Genomic DNA, 5,569 nt, shown 5'->3' with positions numbered 1-5,569 from the left:
TGGCTGAATTATATATGTATATTTCACAACACTTCTGTTCATCCATGATAGCTGTTTCCATGTCTTGACTACTGTCAATAATACTTGTATGAACAGAGGGGTGCACGTGCAGCTATCTCTTTGATATAGTGTTTTGGTGACTTTGGATATATTTCCAGAAGTGGAATTGCTGGATCATATGGTAGTTCTATTTTAAACTTTTTAACTGCCGTACTGTTTTCCATGGTGGCTCTATCAATTTACAGTACTATTAATAGTGCTCAGGGGTTTCCTTTTAACTATATCTGCACCAATGTTTGTTATCTCTTGTGTTTGTGATGACATTCTACAACTAGTGATGTTGAGCATCTTTTTATGTACCTGTTGACCATTCATATATATATATATATATATATATATATATATTTTTTTTTTTTTTTTTTTTTTTTTTTTTTTTTTTTTTTTTTTTTTGCTTTTTAGGGCCACACCTGCAGCATATGGAGATTCTCAGGCTAGGGGTTGAATTAGAGCTAGAGCTGCTGGCCTATGCTATAGCCACAGCAATGCCAAATCCGAGCCATGTCTGTGACCTACACCATAGCTCATGGCAATGCTGGATCCTTAACCCCCTGAGTGAGGCCAAGGATGGAACCTGCAACCTCATGGTTCCTAGTTGGATTCGTTTCCCCTGCACCACGAGGGGAACTCTTACCATTCATACATCTTTGAAAAAAATTTCTATTTAGTCCATTTTAAAATTTGATTATTTGTTGTTGTTTTTGCTATTGAATTATGTAAGTTCTTTATGTATTTTGGATTCTAACCTTTATCCAATGTATGGTTTGAAGATTTTTTTCCCCAATTCTGTAGATTGTTCTTTCTTTTGTGGACTCTTTCCTTGGCTGTGCAATACTTTTTAGTTTGATCTAGTCCCACTTGGTTGTTATTGCTTTTGTTGCTTGTGCTTTGGGTGTAATATCCAAAAAAATCATTATCAAGAACCACATGAAGCTTTTTTTCCTTTGCTTTTTCTAAGAGTTTTATGGTTTTCAGTCTTAAATTTAAGTCTTTAATCCATTTAGGGTTACTTTTTGTGATGGTGTAAGATGGAAGTCTAGTTCCAATTCTTTAAATGAGAATATCCAATTTTCCTAGCACCATTTATTAAAGAAACTCTCTTATCTCCATTGAGAAGTCTTAGCTGTCTTGCCAAATATTAGATGACCATATATGGATTCATTTCTGGGCTCTCTATTCTGTTCCATTGGTCTATGTTCCTATTGTTTTCCAGTACCATACTGTTTTTTGTTTGTTTGTTTGTTTTTAACACTGTATTCAAAACACAGTTGCACAAAAGTTTAACTTCAAAGTTTTTTAAGGAGAGCTTTGAGGAATTTAGCACACTATATACATACTGCCATACAAAGAGCATTAAAATAGGACCAAAAACTTCTATAAGACAAAACCCACCATTACTTATTCGCATGAAAATACCATCCACAAAGCTAAACAAATCTTAAAGTTATTTGGAGGCTCTAAGTGTTGTTTTCAAATCAAAGAACTCTAATTTTGATTGCACAGCAAGATGATTGATAAGGAAGTCAACATATAGATTTAATTTTTAAAATAAGTATTTTATTATCTGGCATACTATGCGGTGAGAATTTTTAGGGACTAAAACAGGGCATTATAATTGTTTTAAAAGAGTAAAATGTTAGCCTTTTGGGGATTCCAACCCCCCCCATTAAACTTATACCAACAGTTTCATTTCAGTTATGCAAACTTTTTAGTTTATCCACAAATAACTTTGTCATTTTTCACCTTAAAACTCCAAGTCATACATTTCAAACTAAAGAAGCAATACCATACTCAGTAATATAAACACATCCAAGTCTGGAAGTGCAACTTCAATTAATTTGTTGATACTAACTTTTAAAAAAACTTAAAATATTCAAAATGAAGGGAGAAAAAATTTGATAGCCAAGATGTAAAAAGTAACTGCCTTGAACATGGAGCCTCCACAACAACAAAAAAAGGGAGATGTACTTGTCTACTCATATAATATTATATTTAGTAGCCGTGTAAGAAAACACATACACTTATCCCAGATATTTTTCTATTTTTAATGGACATACACTTGAAAACAAATTGTAATTTTAATATTTAGTTTCAAATATCTTTCCAAATATCCAGTAAATTCCAATTAAATGCTATACCTGGTAATGCTTTAAAACTATAGAAAGAATAATTAAAGGTTCTACTCAGAAAGATTAGAAACAGAGTGGTATCTAAATCATTTGGGAAGCTACTCTGATTTGAATGTCTCATTAATTATCAATAAGCAATTGTTCTGACTTTTGAGGAATGCTAATGATGCTTCCAAGAGGCTCTTCTGTTTCTTTTCTTTCTTCATCCTCCTAATACAGTCTATACATCTTGCCAACCAAGATTTATAGTAAGCAGTCTGTTGCATAAAACTGTACTTATAGTATTTGTATCTGAGAAAATACTCAATTTCTTTCACTTAGCTTGTTTAAAACTGAGACAGGTTGGAAAGGTGGTTGAGGTATAAGACATAGTTGTCCTGGGTATATCTAAGTTTCCCAACTCTTTTTTAAGAAGGGAGTGAAACAAGGAAGGGAGGTGGTCATAAGGAATCACTGAGAGGAAAAAAAAGAATGCACACTTAAAACAAGATAAACAACTGTTGGCATGTCATGATCTTCAGCTTCAAGAGAGGTCTTACACCTACATGTCTCTGACCTCAGTATAAGCAATTTTTCTTTCAAAACTAAAATCTTATTAGTCACCTGGATTTAAAAAGTTTCAGAAACCTTCATAAAAGCCATGGACTATATTCTTGAATAGAACCTTTACTATTCTTCTCCTACTTTCCAAACCACTCATGTGAGAAAAAGCAACCCCAAATACCCTCAGCCAAAAGTTGTTGCCTTCAAACTACAAGATCTCTGGGTCACCTCTAATAAAATTACCAAGCTATCATTCAAGAGACTATTTTCATTCCAGATTCCAGCCAACTGTGATTTTGGTTAATTTATAAATAACTTTAAAATCTTATGAATGAAATGCACCATACTATACTGTGTAAAAGCGATCATGTTTTAATTATGCTAAAATTGACTAATACAGTGAGCTTTAATCAGAAAAGTTAAGATTCTAAATAAATTGCTAGGGGATTTCACATTGGGGTCAATGAAGATTTCTCTACTTACAATAGGATCATTAACAGACTAGTTAATCTTATTGGAATGACAAGGCAAAAATAGTAAAACCACACTTTTCCTATAAAAAGTTACATGTTATCTTCTGTAAGGATAGCTACTGTACATGAAGAAACAAAGAAGATGTGGTCACTCTTTTGCACACCCAGGAATGTTAGGGAATCTTGTCTTAGAATGATCTAGTCATCTTCTTCCTCTTCATAATCTCCAGCATCTCGTTTCCTCTTTTCCCTTTGAAGGGCTACTTTTTCCTCCTCTTCTTCTTCTCCTTCAATATAGTTATCATCATCTTCTTCATCCTGAATATCTTCTTTCATTAGGTAGGAAGGCCCACTTCCTCTTCTCCCTCTCCCAGTTCTGAGCCTTCTTCATCTTCATCCTCATCATCCATCCTCATCATCTTCATCCTCCTCTTCTTCCTCCTCTTCCTCATATCCTTCAGGTGGACCAGCTTCATCTTCCTCTTCATCTTCATCATCTTCATCATCTTCATCTCCATCCTCATCATCCTCTTTTCTGAGTCTGGTGCTTCGTTATCCTCCTGGTCAAATCCATCTAAGTATGTGATTTGCTGCAGCAGCTCAAAGATGCTTTCTCCATAATCTTCCAGGTTTGTGATCTCACGGTTAAACAAGTCAAGACTTTTCAACTTTTTAAGATTTTGCAGAGCTTCTACTGTACTGAGATCTTTGATTTTGTTTCCACTCAAATTGAGGTAGGTAAGATTTGGACATTTCTCTTCCAGGACTTCCAAGCCTCCAGAAATTATATTGTCACTAAGTTCCAACTTTCAAAGTTTATTTAAGCTGGGCAGCCGGGCCAGTAAACTTAGTTCCACATTAGCCATTCTCAGAAACTCCAGTTTTTTAAAAGTATCATTCAGGCCCTCAGTTTCCCCATTGACACACAGGCAATTATCAAGGACCAACTCTGTCACCTCCTCCAGGGCTCTGTCCCTTAGCTCCAGGTTAATCCTCTTCTTCATCTCCATGACCTACTCCTGCTTTTATGCTATTACTCTCCTCCCTTACCCTTTCCTGCCTCTCACTACCTCCAACCCTAAAATTTTAAAAGATTTCAAAATGAATTAAGATAAAAGCAAATTTAAATGCCTACCACCACCAGATAGGTGTGTGGGAGAAAAAAGAGAATAGCAAATGGAGTCCAAGGTGTTAGGACTCTTAACTCAGCTGCTCCCACCTCCTTGTCCACACACTCGTGTGCCACTCACACGTGCACACGCACATACACACACCTGCAGTTCCTTCCCCTTCAATGGCTGCTCGGAGACTTGTACCATACTGTTTTGATTACTGTAGTTTTATAATATAGTTTGAACTCAGAAAATGTGATAACTCCTGCTTTGTTCTTCTTTATCAGGATTGCTTTGGTGTTTTAGGGTCTAGTGTTGTTACTTACATGTTTTAGTATTTTTCTTTTTACTTCTGTAAAAATCACCATTGAAATCTTGGCAGGGAGTGCTAAGATTAATGGTTTGGGGTAGTATGGACGGACATTTTTAACAATATTAATTCTTCCAATTCATGATTATGTACACCTTTCCATTATTTGTGTCTTCTTCAGTTTCTATCATCAATGTCTTGTAGTTTTCAGCACATCAATCTTTCACCTCCTCAGTTAAATTTATATAAGGTATTTTATTTTTCTTAGTGCTTCTGCAAATGGGATAATTTTCTTTCTTTATTTTTTGGAGAATTTGTTATTAGTGTATAGAAAATTACTGATTTTTGTATGTAAGTTTTGTATACTGCAACTCTACTGACTTTGTTGATTAGATCTGACAGTTTTTTTGGTGGATTATTTAGGACTATATAAAATTATTTCGTATGTGAATATAGCCAATTTTACTTTTTTCCTTTCCAATTATGATGCTTTTTTTGGTGTTCATTTTATTATTATTATTTTTTAATTGTTATTTCCCCAATACAATTTTTTCTTCTACTGTACAGCATGGTGACCCAGTTACACATACATGTACACATTCTATTTTCTCACATTATCATGCTCCATCATAAGTGACTAGACATAGTTCCCAGTGCTACACAAGAGGATCTCATTGCTAACCCATACCAAAAGCAATAGTTTGCATTTATTAACCCCAAGCTCCCCATCCACCCCACTCCCTTCCCCTCCCCCTTAGCAGCCACAAGTCTATTCTCCACGTCCATGATTTTCTTTTTTGTGGAAAGGTTCCTTTGTGCCTTATATTAGATTCCAGATATAATGATATCATATGGTATTTTGCTTTATCTTTCTGACTTACTTCACTCAGGATGAGAGTCTCTAGTTCCATCCATGTTGCTGCAAATGGCATTATGTCATTCTTT

The 5,569-nt window shown here is 34.9% G+C and overlaps 1 pseudogene; it reads right to left on the bottom strand.

Moving 5' to 3' along the window:
* Positions 2,858 to 5,090, bottom strand: LOC110256745 (annotated as a pseudogene).

Source organism: Sus scrofa, chromosome 14, assembly GCF_000003025.6.
Source record: "Sus scrofa isolate TJ Tabasco breed Duroc chromosome 14, Sscrofa11.1, whole genome shotgun sequence".
Classification (NCBI taxonomy): Eukaryota; Metazoa; Chordata; class Mammalia; order Artiodactyla; family Suidae; genus Sus; species Sus scrofa.
The sequence above is the reverse complement of the archived record's forward strand: the minus strand, read 5'-3'. Positions and strand labels throughout refer to the sequence as shown.